The 16,192-nt window shown below is 34.7% G+C and overlaps 1 long non-coding RNA gene across 1 annotated transcript in view; it reads right to left on the minus strand.

Annotated features, from left to right (window-relative positions):
- The window catches only part of LOC131802066 (uncharacterized), a 39,960-nt gene extending 24,711 nt beyond the window's left edge, over positions 1–15,249 (minus strand). The window contains exon 1 of the long non-coding RNA XR_009342027.1: positions 14,637–15,249. This is a non-coding gene — a long non-coding RNA (uncharacterized LOC131802066). The remainder of the gene's footprint in view (positions 1–14,636) is intronic.
- Positions 15,250–16,192: the final 943 nt, after the last annotated feature.

Raw genomic sequence — 16,192 nt, forward strand, 5'->3', positions numbered from 1 at the left:
TGTCGACTCCAAAGCCCCAGTCTACATTTATAACCTCACGGAGTTACAAATAAAATGACCAATTCAACATACCCTACTCCAAATACCAAAGGGTGGCATAAAAAATGCATTTCATTAAGCTTTTCAATTTCAAAACAAATTGAAGCAGCAGCAGCAGTTGTTGCTGTTGTTTTACTGCTTTGCTCCTTCGTTCGTTGGTTCGTTTGATTGAACAATAAATTTTGGCCATATTAAGACAATTTTCTAAAATATATGTATGTATGTATGCATGCTTGTATGTGTAAAGGTATTAAATAGTTTGCACAAGACAGGTTTATAAACAGAAACTGTAATGTTTACAAAATCCTCTCAAATGAATGGTTTCATTTTATTTGTAGAATAAAAACAGGATAAGAAAAATGCATATGTATGCAACAGCAAATTTTTCAGAAAAAAAATATTGTTAAAGTACTTCAAAAAAATGTCCATAGAAAGTCCACAATGGAAAATCCATAAATATTTGTAAATGCCTTTTTTACCCTCCACCATATAATTAAGGGCATACGATGTGTATTCTATTATAGATAAAGCTCTAAAATTTACACATTGTTATTGAAATTATTTATATAATGTTTTATACTAAATATGGAATATATCGATCCATGTTTAGATATAACCCCCAAATAACGGTATCACCTCTTTATCGGTATTTTGAAGGTTTCCAAACTACATCAGCTGTCATTTGTCGTTTCGGGTTCTGCGTGGGTAGATTAGATTCATTCAAAAATATTCTATGTAGGCATGGTCCTCATGTAACCAAACTCCCAAACATTTAGGATTTCATATGGTGGAGAGAAAAAAATGTTTTTTTTATTTTTGTTTTATTTTTAGATTATCTGTTATATTCTACGGCTTCATATCTGTTATGGCTTACTAAAAATCTACAATCGCAGCTCGGATTCATCTTTCAAATATATTTACAAAAAAAGTAATAATACAGTTTTGATATACCGTTCCCGGGCTGTTTCCCCACAATGAAATAAAAAAGGTTCTTAAGACGAAACTAATAGCTTTACAATATTTGTTTGGCTCTTATAGCTTATAATATGACGACTGTGTGGTGAAAAGCAAACAAGTATCGAGAATTTTCAAGTAAGTGAGAATCACACTCACATATTTTCTTTTCCAAAAAGTCACCATAATAAATATTCCAAAGCTACGTTAAATCCATGATTATAGCTTTGAAATACCTCTAAAAAATATTTTTTAAACTTTACAATTATAGCTTTGATGTATCATCTAAAAACATTTTTTTTAATCCACGATTATAGCTCCGATATACGTATAATTTTTATTTTAAATCCACGACTATATAACTCCAATATAGATTTCAAAAAATATATTTTTTCATAGCTCTAATATGAGTACAGCTCTAATATGGCTTTCAAAAAAATTTTGAGGTAACTTTCAGGAATATTAAAAAAATACGACGATCATATATCGATATTCATTTTAATATAGGGGTGATAATATAATTTTCAAAAATATTTTGTATAAAAATTGACTATTATAACTCTGATATACTTTTCAAAAATAAATTTAGAAAAATATATCCTTTTTTTTAATCCATAACATATCTTTCTAAAAACCATCATATAGCACTCAAAACTAATTATTTTAAATTCACGGGAATACTTTTTACAAATATTGAAAAAAAAAACAAAATTTTTTCTATGGAATGACTTCAAGGAAATTTTTGCAGCGCTGGTCCTCACAAAGCCCTTCTAAAAAACCTAATAATCGATCTGATAGATAGAATAGATCACGAAAAACAATAATAACCCTAGAAAAATTAAAATCCATAACGAACTTTTAATACCCTTCACCTTTGGGCAATGAAAACATTTTTATATAAAAGTATCTGAATTCAAACGTGTTTCAAAAAACCATAAAGTGGGTGAGACCGTTGTATGGGGGCCATTCCAAAACGGAAAACTCTATAGATAATTTTATATTTGAAGGATTGTCGTTTACGAAATCTTCCTAAAAATCCAATTTGAAACAATTTCGTGGATAAATGTGACTAGGATTATCAAAATACCGAATTTCGGTGGGTATCGTTATTTCTGCGCTGTAGGAAAACGTGGACCTAACTATAGAATTTTCTACCACCGGAGCTAGAACTCATCATGAACTACAAATACCAATTTTTACAAAAAAAAAAAAAAAATATACGTGGAAAATGTGACAAAAATCATCAAAATACTGAATATCCGAAGGTACCATTATGTGGCACTATCAGGAGCCCCATCAGGAGCTGGAACCCATTACGAACTACAAATACCAATTGTTGGACAAATCCGTTGGAAAATGTGGCAAAAATCATCAAAATACTGAATATTGGGAGATACCGTTATATGGGGGCTATACAAAAACGTCGACCTATACATACAATGTTGCGCTACCGCACCTAGAACCAATTACTACAAATACCAATTTTTAGACAAATCCGTAGAAAAATGTGCCAAAATCCGTCAAAATACCGAATATCGGGAGGTACGGTACATACGTACAATTTTTTGCCCCCGGAGCTAGAACCCACTACGACCTACAAATGCCAATTTTTCAAAAAATCCGTGAATATATATGTCGAAAAACATCAAAATACTGAATATCGAATGGTACCGTTATATGGCGGCTATACCTAAACATGGGCCACAATACAAATTGTTCTGCCAAATAATTTGAAGCTCTGCGTCAAATAATGTGGGCAGTATCGTGATTTCAACAGACAGACAGACGGACATCGGTATAATCTACTTATGGGTTCTACGATAAATATTTAGAGGTGTTACAAACAGAATGACAAAGTTAATATACCCTCCTTTTCAAGGTGGAGGGTATAAAAACGCAGTTTTATATCTAGTAGAACATCAAGACAAAAAATTACATATTTAGTATTATTATTACAGCCCTGGTATCCAATCAAATTTTGAAAAATTGGAAATATGGGATATTCTCAGATAATTTTTTTTCGCAAAAATCCACAGTAAATGCGAAAAATACCCCTAAAAATTGAACAAAAATATGATGACACAATCCAACGATATTAAAAAAATAAAAATTCCATAGAACTAGTCCATAAAAACCTCTTTGTAATACGGATTCATATTTGAAGTTCGTACAGGATTCTTGGAAGCAAAAGAATAAATTCTTTAAACTCTTAAATTAATCACTGTTATCATATTTACTTCACTTTCTTCTGCAGCTATCGCCACATGATTATCGTGGTCTTTGCACATTTTTAAGACACTCCATTTCACATATTTTTAAAAAAAAATGATTTTCTTTCAAACTTTTCCTCCACAGAAAAAAGAATGCGAAACAAAAATAGTTTTCCCAGTTATAGCAATCCAAAAAACAAAAATCACAAAAGTTCAGCGACGATATCCGTTAACGAAAATTCCGTTGATAGCATCCCGCCGCGCCTTAAGCCACATTTTGTGGTTGTCCGACGTTCATAGTGCGCGCGGTTTATTTCGTCGTTCTTCGATCGACGTTGAATAAAAAACTATTTGTTTTTCTTTTTCATTCGTTGTTGTGTGTGTTTTTTCCAACGAATCGACAGAGTTGTGGGCCATGTACTGGTGGCCTACACACAGCAACTCCATGCCACCAACCAAGAAATGGATATTATGAGTGAGTTATTACTGCTGCGGCTACTGTTGTGTGCATGAGAAGTGCGATGGAAAGCAGGGAAGGAAAAGTGTTGGAAATGCTAACTGTTTGTTGCACTATAAATATTTATGATAATCTTTTTTTAGTCATAGTTGGTACTGGAGCGGTTCTTCAAAAATGACTTAAAAAACTGATGGCCCTTGTAAAATATTTTAAAAATATCGACGTTTTTATTTTTTTTTTTTTTTTTTTTTTTTTGGTTTTAAGATAATTATCTAATCATTAAGAAATATTCTAGAAATTAAAGTTTGTTGGTTCTTGGAAAATATTTTCACAAAAGCAATATTTTCACAAAATAATCTTCTAACATTAAGTTATTATCATATCAATCCAAATAAGGATTTAATGCAATTTTCTGAGTTTGTGTTTATTCTTAAAAAATTATTATAGCTGTGGTACTCCGTCAAAAAATTCTTTAAAATCGAGACCTACAGCAAATATGCTTCTCGCAGACCTTGTATAACATAAACGGAAAAATCCATATAGTCCTCTCAAATCCATAAAAAATGGTATTTCAAAATCTGAAATAATAAAATTAATTAATTTAAGAATTCCACGAATGTAGGGAGGGATTAAAAAACTGCAACCAACTTCAGGCTGCTGTCATTTCTAAGCCAGTCGTCCGACAGCTGTTAAAATTATTCCAGTGATAGCTCATTAGATTGTTTTCAATCGTACAAAAGCATTTTGGTGAGAATTTTCCAGAAAAAAAGTTATTCGTGATGGAATTCAAGCGTGATAGTGTGATTTCTTTATATTTGGCTGGAAAACCACAAGTGGCTATCGTTAGAGAACTCCAGCATTTAAATGTGAATAAATTTTTTGGTATTTTCTGGTAGCGTAGCCCGACGTCAAGGAAGTGGACGGAAGAAAACAACAACATTAGCAGAATGGTTTGAAAAGTAAAAAAAGCTACTTGATCAAAACCTGCGTGGCAGTGGTCGAAAAATGGCTCGTGAGCTGAACATATCGCAATATTCCATTCGGCAAATATTGAAAAATGAGCTCAAGGTAGAGCCATTGAAATTCCAAGTGTAAGAACTTACACCGCAACAGAAAGAAAATAGAGCTGAAAAGAGCTAAAGAGTTGCTTTGCTTGGCCGATAGTTGTGAACTGCCGAATTTGGATTTCTCCGATGAGAAAACATTCGTTGTCCCGCAGTTGTAAAGAAACAATATGATTGTGTTTATAAATGCCGAATATTACCACGAAAATATTCTGGAGGGTGTATTAAAGCCTTGGGCACGCAAACATTTTGACCGAAGCCCAGCACCATCGCACTCAGCACGCGCCATCCAAGAATGGTTACAAAATGAGGTTACTCGTTTCATTTCCAGCGCACACATAACCACCAAAATCTCCGGATACCAATCCAATTTGACTATTGTGTCTGGAGTATTTTGGGAAGCAAGGTTAGCACCAAAAAGTACCAAAGTGTCGATCATCTCAAGCAAGCGCTTCGCCGGGAATGGGCCAGAATACCGCAGAGCAACATTCGGGCAGCATGTGACGTTTCATTGGCCATTTGAAGGCCATAATTCGTGCCAAAGGTGACCAATTCGAACAAATCTAAACTTATTCTAAAATTTGATGCTAGTTCCGACAGGTAAAAAAGCTATATGTTCGGCCCTCCACCATTTGGAACGAATTTGGCAAGTTAAAAAAGATAAAATCCCTTAAAAATTCTGTTAAAATCTTAAAAATATCAAATGTAGCCGTCATATTAGGGTCTAAACGACGACGGGGACCTGCATAGGCAATTTTTGTCATAAGTCATCAAAATATTCAAATGCGAAATAATTCGGTGAATAATGTAGCTAAAATCATCAATATAGGGAGGTACTATTATATGGGGGCTATATCAAAATGTGGAGCTGCACAGACAATTTTCTGCCTTAGTCTGCAGTATCCATTACGAACTCCAAATAACAAATGTCGCTAAAATCATCAAAATACCGAATATAGGAAGGTACCGTAATATGGGGGCTATACGAAGACGTGGGCCGGCACAGACAATCTCCTATCATGGGCTGTAGCATCCATTACGAACTTCAACTACTAAATTTTAAACAATTCCGGTGAATAATGTCGCTAAAATCATCAAAATACAGAATATCGGGAGATACCGTATATTAGGGCTATATGAAGACGTGGACCTATTTTAGGCTGTAGTATGCATTACGAACTTCAAATACCACCATAGCTAATTCGGTGAATAATGTAGCTAAAATCATCACTACAGGGAGGTATTATTATATGGGGGCTATATCAAAATGTGGAGCAGCACAGACAATTTTCTGCCTTAGGCTGCAGTATCCATTACGAACTTCAAATAACAAATTTCAAACAATTCCGATAAATAATGTCGCTAAAATCATCCAAATACCGAATATAGGAAGGTACCGTAATATGGGGGCTATACGAAGACGTGGACCTACACACACAATTTTCTGCCTTAGGCTGTAGCATGCATTACGAACTTCAACTAATAAATTTGAAACAATTCCGGTGAATAATTCGCTAAGATCATCAAAATACCGAACATCGGGAGGTACTGTTATATTGGAGCTATATGAAGACGTGGACCTCCATACACAATTTTCTGTTTTAGGCTGTAGTATCCATTACGAACTTCAAATACCAAATTTGAAACAATTCCGGTGAATAATGTCGTTAAAATCATAAAAATACCGAATATCGGGAGGTACCGTTATATGGGGGCTATACCAAAACGACTACCAACAAATTCCATTTTCAATACCAAAAGTCCTGCAGACATAATATACATTTGCGTAAAATTTTATCAATATACTTAATTTCGTTCGGAAGCTAGAGTGATTTCCACAGATGGTCAAACGGACGTAACATTGCTAAATCGACATAGAATTTTATGCTGATCAAGAATATGTATATTTTATGGGGTCTGACATGAGTATTTCGAGGAGTTACAAACGGAACGACAAAATTAATATACCCTCTATACTATGGTGGAGGGTATAAAAATGTAAAAATTATGGCATTTGACTTTGTTGCAGTTTTTATCTCACCCTGTATGTACCGAAGTCATGCAGTTTTCTGAATTTGTAATTATACCCTACACCACAAGGTGGTCAGGGTATTATGTCTTTGTGCATTTGTTTGTAACTGGCAGAAGGAAACGAGATAGACCCATAGTTCCTTTTGATGATCTGCATAGAATCACATTCTGAGTCGATTTATGCATGTCCGTCCGTCCGTCTGTCCATGTATTTTTGTAAACAAAGTACAGGTCGCATTTATTGCCCGATCCAGATGAAATTTTGCAAAGATCTTTTGTTTGGCCCAAGGACGAACCCTATTGAAATTGGAGATAATGCATATACACCCAACTTAGGCCTGAAAATATGTATGCCAAATTTGATCGAAATCGGTTCAGATATAGCTATAGCTCCCATATATATTGTTCATCCGATTTGTTATTTTTGTCCACCGCCGCCGTAATATGCACTATGCAACAACAATATTTAGGGAAATATATCAAATACAGCTCAGAAATACATTTGCTAAATTTTATCGAAATCGGTTCAGATTTGGATATAGCTCCCATATATAACTTCGTCCGATTTACCTATTGTTGTGCACCAAACGTCTAATATTTGTCCAAATGGGATGGAATTTGGCACTTATGACCGAATTGAGTTTAGAAGCTAGTATGTCAAATTTGGTGAAGATCGGTTCAGATATAGCTATAGCTTCCATATGTATTATTCATCCGATTTGTTATATTTGTTACCCACAGCCGTAATATGCACTCCGTAACAACGATATTCAGGGAAATATATCAAATACAGCTCAGAAATATCTTTGCCAAATTTTATCGAGATTGGTTCAGATTTGGATATAGCTCCCATATATATTTTTATCCGATTTCAAATTAATTTTGCACCAAATGGGCAATACAAGTCCGAATTAAAAAAAAATACAAATGCTTCGGCATGTTTAGTTCTTTGAACTTTAAATTATAATTATAATCATAGCGTGTATGATTGAATTCTCCCATAAAAACTTTTAATTGTTATGTGGAGCTCTACTTAATTAGCAAAGTGGTGTAGGGTATCATAAAGTCGGCCCCGCCCGACTTGAAGACTTTCTTTACTGGTTTTTATTGAAAAACTGTTTCTTTAAATTCACGTTAATTGCTACACTCGGCCCTGAAAAGTATTTAAACCTGATTTTAAATAATCCTCGAATAAACTTCTCGTAGGCCTTGAAAATAATAGGAAAGATCCATGTAGTCCTCTAAAATCCATTAAAAACTAGAATTTCAAACTCTGAAATAATAAAATTAATTAAATTAAGAATTCCACGAATATATGCGGCTCGCTTCGCCACAACGAAGAAGAACATTGAAAAATGTGAAAATAGAGTAAAAGGTAATAAGGCTAATAATCTCAATTATGCCACAAGCGTCTATATTTCCACAGCAATTTTCTTTAAAATAGCTTTCTAATTAAGAAAAAATGTAGTTATGTTAGGTTTTTTTTTTTGTGCAAAGTAATTTAATTTCGCTAAGCAATAATAATTTCTTACGAGTTAATCAAATATGCTGTCTTTAATAAATATCTAATGTGGGTTTTGTAATGTAAGATACATAATAGGATTACAAAATTGAAATAAATGTTCAACACACACCCTGTGTTAATATTATAGAAATGTGATCATTTTGATTTTAATTTTTGAGTCCACAATAAGATTTCCATGATGAAGTGTATCCAAAAATCGTTGAGACCAAACTCAACACCATTTGTGATATATGTATTTCCACTCCAATGGAAGTATTGATATTATTATTATTTCGGTAGCAAAACAAATGTTAAATCAATTAGTTAACAATTTATCGACAATTTGTGTGTGTGGTGGCCAGCCACTTACTTTCAATTTAGATAAAGAGATTTATTTTAAGATATCCGGGAGTTAAACGAAATGTAGGTTGTAGTTTTTGCGTATTACCATATAAGGGAAATAAGAAATCAAATATTCGTACATGTTCTTGATTTGGTTGAGATTAATTATTGTTGAAAAAAATCTACAACAGACTACTTTTTTTCTATTATGTATGCATGCATTGGGCGTAAAGATTTACAAGATACAATGTATTGTGCTTGAAAGAAAAAGCTAAAGCCATGAACATCTAGATACAATTTCCATATTAGGTTATATAGAAATTAAATAAACTTTAAATTTCTAAAATTGATTGCAATGTTACCAAGAAGAAAAAGAACAAGTTAAAAAGCAGTAAGTTCGGCCGGGCCGAACTTTGAATGCCCTCCACCATTTGGAACGAATTTGGAAATTTTCAAAAAATAAAAAATTCCTTAAAAAATTCTGTTAAAATTTAAAAAATATCGAATAAAGCCGTTATATTGGGGTCTATACGACGAGGACCTACATAGGCATTGTTTGTCATAAGCCATTACCATATTCAAATTCGAAACTTGAAATAAACGGTGAATAATGTAGCTAAAATCATCAAAATATCGTATATAGGGAGGTACCGTTATATCGGAGCTGTGAGAAGACCTGGACCACATAGACAATTTTCTGTCGCAGGCTATAGCATCCATTACGAACGTCAAATACGACATCTCAAACAATTTCGGTGATTATTGTACCTAAACTCGTCAAAAACCGAATATCGGTAGGTTCCGTTATATGGGGGCTATACGAAGACGTGGACCTGCACAGACAATTTTCTGTCTTAGGCTGTAGTATCCATTTCGAACTTCAAATACCAAATTTGAAACAATTCTGGTGAATAATTTCGCTAAAATCCTCAACATTCCGAATATCGGGAGGTACCGTTATATGGGGGCTATACGAAGACGTGGACCTGCACAGACAATTTTCTGTCATAGGCTGTAGTATCAATTTTCGAACTTCAAATACCAAATTTGAAACAATTCTGGTGAGTAATGTCGCTAAAATCATCAAAATACCGAATATCGGGTGGTACCGTTATATGGGGGGCTATACGAAGACGTGGACCTGCACAGACAATTTTCTGTCTTAGGCTGTAGTATCCATTTCGAACATCAAATACCAAATTTGAAACAATTCTGGTGAATAATGTCGCTAAAATCATCAAAATACCGAATATCGGGAGGTACCGTTATATGGGGGCTATACGAAGACGTAGACCTACATGGCCCATTTACGAACTTAACCGGCCTACTGGAAAAATAAACACGTGTGCAAAATTTTAGCATTTTATCTCAATTCGTTCGAAAGATAGCGTGATTACAACAGACAGACAGACGGACATGGCCAAATCGACTTAGAATTTTACCCTGATCAAGAATATATATACTTTATTGAGTCATGAGCAATTCGAGGAGTTACAAACGGAATGACAAAGTTAATATACCCTCCATAGTATGGTAGAGGGTACAAAAATCTGTTTCTTAGATCGAATCTCTGGTCGATCATCAAACAATTTATTATGTCTAACATTATGTTTTTAACAAAATCGATTGTAATCCGTTTTAGCTCTAATGGTATGCCAAACGGTAACCTCAAAAATTTGACCTCCCTCCCTAACACGCCTTGTGTCTTGGATGTCTCTCAAGACAACACCCAGGCAGGTACTGCAGCGAAAGCATATCGTTATATTGAAGTACGGAAGAACCTTCGCTTCCTGGTGCAGTTCTCAGGGCATCATTCGGGAAGTTCTGACTGTTCTTCACCTGCGTAGCACTTATATTTGTAGACCACACTGGGCCACATAGCTGGCCACAGACCGACCTATCGCATTATAAGAGTTCAACAATGTCTCCTTGTCCGCACCTAAGTTATGCGGGCTAGCGCCTTGAGGGCCTTGTTCCTACTTTTCACTTTGTCGTACATAGCTGTGGTTTGCACGGACGACTTAAGCATGCTGTCGAGTGTGACCCCTAGGATCTTGTTCTTGGTCGCAATTATATTTCCCTCGACCTGCACATTCAGCTATGTTCTCATCTCCGCAGACCATCTGGTAAAGAGTATTGGAACGGTACTGTGTGACATGTGGCGCCGCCTGGATGGAACCTCTTTTTGGACAAAAAAAGTTGGGCATCATCTCGAGGTAGCGCACAGCTACAATTCGCAGCATCTTTTGAAGAAGTATGGTTCCATGATGCAACCATCCCATAAACCGCTCGAAACTGCGGCTTTTTCTGGTTGCATTGGTAGCTTTTACAATGCTTTTGGCTGAACTTCATTCCAAAATCACCAATTCTGCTTATTTACGTAGCCAGAGAGCCAAAAAATGTGCTTCGTCGCTGAACAATAATTTTTTGTTTAAAAAATAGTGTATCCACTCCAAAAGAGGCCGTTCGCCGAAAAATTCTTCATTGCGGTAGGTCGTTTGGCTTCAATTCCTGCATCTACTATATTTTGAAAGGCTTCACTCCTAAATCCTTTCGCAAATTTTTCGGCTTAAGTGCCGTTTAGTGGCTGTGCTCGGATTGACCTGATATTTTTAGCACCTGTAGGTATTTTTAACCTGATCACGGAAACCTAATTTTTACGGGAGGGAAATGCCCGGTTATTTGACCTAAAAGTTCGTATACAATATCGGAATACACCAAAGGCCTGAGTGTAGTCTGTAATGTAGTATTAGCATCTTAGTACTTTTCAATAATTATTAAAAAAGTTCCAGTACAAAAATACAAATTGTATTTTATTACTCCGAAACCAGTTCAAACCAAGTATTTCCCATAAGCTTTCAAGTGATACCCACTTGTAGCTGATAATTTCACGTTTCCTACAGCCAAAAATGGCAAAATTTTTGTATTTCCAACCTGAAGTCAAGATGTAAGCTTTGATCTGTTTTATCCTTTGGGTTCGAAATGTTTGTCTGATGATATTCTCCAAAAATACGCCTAACATTAATAATACATTCCTTTCCAGTTCTCATAGCATTCGTATTATTTATAATCGTTAAATTATTTCGTTCCGAAATGTGATTTGACGGAATGCAAAAACTGTAGCAAGGGAATATATTTTGTCACCAAGGTGACCTATTTTCATCCACATCAATATAAAACCCCATATATATTTTCTTCGGCTATACTATGATATAGTTTTCAATAGAATTCAAATCACAGATTTTGATTAATTTATGTCACACCAGAAATGGGCAGAAACGTAATACCAGTTACTTTTATTTAATCTCAAAGACAGAGAAATTTACTTTGACAATCCTCATTTAAACTGTCCGGTTTGTCTTATCGGTTTACCATATAATGTGGCATTTCTCATCGGACAGTTAATGAGCTTAAATTAATTGCAAAGAAATTGCAGGTATCTATTTAAACAATGCAGTGTATGTATTTAAATAGTGCGTAAAATTTGTCTTAAATGGAAATCCCAACGCACAACAATGAAAGAGAAAAAGAAGGGAAAACAGGGAAGGTGAAAAGCAAATGAAATGAAATAAAAAAGAATTAACAGGTAAGTCGAAAGGAAAATCATTTAAAATTGGAAAAACTTCCTCACATAAGAAAAGAAAGAAAATTATGACGAGAAAAAGTTTTTTTCACAGAAGATTCGAAATTTCACATCGATGAATGAATAGAAGTTAGGTTTAAAATGCATTTTTATTTAATTGAAAACTTTGAAAATTGGAATATGATAAATTCCACAAACAGCAATAATGTTTTCAAATTGGAAGTTAAGACATACAGGGTGAGATGAAAAAACTGCAACCAACTACAGACTGTTGTCAATTTTAAGCCACTCGTCCGACAGCTGTTAAAATTAATCGAGTGACAGCTCATTATATTGTTTGCAAGCGTACAAAATCATTTTGGTGAAAATTGTTCAGAAAAAAGTTATTCGTGATGGAATTCAGTCGTGATAGTGTGATATTTTATATTTGGCTGGAAAACTACAAGTGGCTATTGTTAGAGCACTACAGCATTTAAATATGAATAAATATTTTGTGTCTCGTACCATTGCTCATTACCGTGATACTGGTGGCGTACCCGACGTCAAGGAAATGGATGGAAGAAAACAGCAACACCAGCAGAAATGGTTCGAATAGCAAAGAAGCGACTTGATCGAAACCCGCGTCGCAGTGGCCCAAAAATTGCTCGAGAGCTGAATTACAAGATTACATTCGCTAAATATTGAAAAATGAGCTCGGGGTAAAGCCATTGAAAAAAAGTGCAAGAACTTACACCGCAACAGAAAGAAAATAGACTCAAACGAGCTAAAGTGTTGCTTCGCTTAGCCGAAAGTGGTGAACTGCCGAATTTGGTTTTCTTCGATGAGAAAACATTCGTTGTCTAGCTACTTGCCAAAGAGGTCAGCTGAAAATGTGCATCTTCGGTTGGCCACCAGAACTCAAGCGCCGACCATGGTGATGGCGTGGGCCGCCATAACAGCCGACGGTCGCTCTCCGCTCTTATTAATCAACCGTGGCATCAGAATAAATTCAGAATATTATCACGAAAATATTCTGGAGGGTGTATTAAAGCCTTGGGCAGGCAAACACTTTGGCCTCAGACCTTAGACATTCCAACAGCACGCGCAACCCAAGAATGTTTACAAAATTAGGTTCCTCGCTTCATTTCAAGCCCACAATGGCCACCAAAATCTCAGAATACCAATCCGTTGGACTATTGTGTCTGGAGTATTTTGGAAAGCAAGGTTGGCACTAAAAAATACCAAAGTGTGGATCACCTCAAGCAAGCGGCTCGCCGGTGATGGGCCAAAATACCGCAGAGCAACATTCGAGCAGCGTGTGACGGTTTCATTGGCCGTTTGAAGTCCATAATTCGTGTCAAAGGTGACCAGTTAAACTTATTCTAAAATTTGATGCTATTTCCGACATTTTTTGCTGTCATTTTGCAATTTTTTTAATTTTCAATTAAAATAAAATGTAAAAATTATGGCGTTTGTTTTTGTTGCAGTTTTTTTATCTCACCCTTTATATCCTCACTGTGTTCATCTACGAAAAGCTCATTTTTGGCTCAAGTATAACTGTCGATTTTGGGTTTAATATCCATAACGTAACTGTGAATGGTGAGTGCTTCCGACATCGAACTTTTTTGTCGAAAATGCAAGGGCTTGACTTTCCTTTCAACAAGACGGTGCTACACATATTGCGTAAAATTGAACTTATTGAGAACAGTAAACAGTTTATTTTACGTTCGGGACGGGCAAATTAGCCGCGCGAACTAAAACCCTTCCAAATTTGGTACTTCTTTTAAGCGAAATTTTCTGCTCTGGGTATGTCCAACACCATCTACGTGAACCATAGTTCTCCTCAACTTCATACTTTTGTAAGTAGCCAATCTACAGCCGGGAATTCAGATTTCCTCCTCTGGGTATATCCAAGACCGGCTACGCGGCTAAAAGTGGAAGGGAGTCGAAGTCTAATCAAAAACGTCGAGACTTCAGAACAATCTATTTGAAAAGTTTGCTCTGCTTATATTTATTTTGTATTCAATAAAAAAATATATGTCCGGGTTCACATCCAGGCAACCGGTCGGGGTTGTTACAATTCTGAAAACGTCTTTATTGGGTACGACCACCTATAAATGCATATATATGTTGGAAAACCTATTTCAATTTTTTTTAACATGGCTGCATCCAAAGAACAAAAGCGCTAATTAGGTATGTATAAAAAGGAATTGAGGAATCAAAACTGATTATGAGCCGTAGTTGATTCCATTGTTATCAGTAAAATCTAGAAAAAATCAAATATTTAGTTTAATAAATCCAATACAGGCAAATGCGAACCACCTAACCCTAAAGCATTGATTTATTTAATGAACCCCTGGTTTCCGGTAACCAAAACTATACCAATTCCGCAGAGATATGCCTCTTTATGGAAACAGCAATATTTTTATTGATTTACTATTATTCAGATGTAATAATAAAAACGACAAATTACCTTTGTTACAGTCAATGGGCTTCGCCGCAAAGGAATTAAATTGTTTGACAGATTTTTGTTGTTCTTTTTTTTCTTTGGTTATCAATAGGAAAATTTGCACACTTGCGGCCGCAAACAAAACAAAAAAAAACGCAGTGGCAATTTCTGATAAGACCGCACAGCGGATTAAACGGCAAGCAACTATTAAATTCCGCAAAAATGCACTCGCTCACTTTATTGATTATTTCAATTTATTTCACATGCAATATTTGTGATATTAATCTTTCTTTTTTCCCGTAAAGAAAAACAACACACACGATTGACACTTGCATTTCATTTAGAAATATCATTCACAATAACATAAAACGTATTCTTATTGGATATCGATAACAACACGTTCTTTGATTTGCCAACTTTGTCAAACAGATTTGTTTCTTTTGAACCAAAAATTTCCTTTTTTCGTCAAACACACAAAACACTTTAATATTGATTTGAATTAATTTAAATTATGAATGAGTTTTTATTTCTCTTTGCATTCTTGTTCTTCGTTTTGTGGCTTATTTCGGTGCCTGTTTGAACTCAATTATTTTATTTTGTTCTCTCACAAACCACTCTGTCGCTCATTAGCTTATGACTGGCTCTCTTGTAGTCGTTATTTGTTTTTCCATTTGAATTCTTACCTCTATTTCTATATTTACTCGTTGAAGAGTTTGGCCTACTCGTTGCAATGAAATGTCAAATGTGGGAAGTAGACTCAAAGGAATGAATGAAATTGTGTGAAGATAGAAATTTGCATTACAGCATCAATATAAATTGAGTTTTCGTAATATAATTATTTATTTCAATAAAGATGTCATTGTAATTGCTTAGTTTTTTAGGGAATTCGTGAAATCTAAAAATTTTATTGAGGCAGGTCGTCATATATCAAAATAATACTAATAATAATGAATGGTAAATAATGAAACTTAAAGTTAATTTACATAAAACTCTTTAGCCGGGTAAGCCTTACAATTGGCAATCTTAATAGGTTTAAATATTGAAAAATGACATATATTCTTTAGATTTGCTAATTATTACGATATAAACGCTCTAATAGATAGATAATAAAATAACTCATTGGATTTTTCGGCAATTTAAATGGCATGTTTATTTTATACGCAACGTTTACATTGGAGCAGTTACGGCGATAATGATTCCATTATATTATTAACCACTTATTTTAATAAATTTTTGGCAAAATTCATCCTAAAGGTGGAAGCCAAATTATTGTCTAAAAAGAACAAAACAATCATGTTTGAAAAGTTTACTTTTAGACGCTTCATAAGCACTCTACCATTAAAAAGTATGTCTCTTGTCCACGGGTTTAAATTCGCGTATAAATTGAAAAAGAAAATCAGAGAAGATAATATTATCGGATCTCTGTATCCTGTGTCGTATAGCCAAGCGACGGCCCTGACTTTCTCTGAATGAATTAGTAAACACAGTGGATATAAACAAGTGGTGCTCAAGAAAAAATATCTCTTTTCAGTCAAATTTCTCTTTGCTTATTTAAAACAAAACAGTGTTAAGTCGTTATT

The sequence above is a fragment of the Musca domestica genome, unplaced genomic scaffold, assembly GCF_030504385.1.
Source record: "Musca domestica strain aabys unplaced genomic scaffold, Musca_domestica.polishedcontigs.V.1.1 190, whole genome shotgun sequence".
Taxonomy (NCBI): domain Eukaryota; kingdom Metazoa; phylum Arthropoda; class Insecta; order Diptera; family Muscidae; genus Musca; species Musca domestica.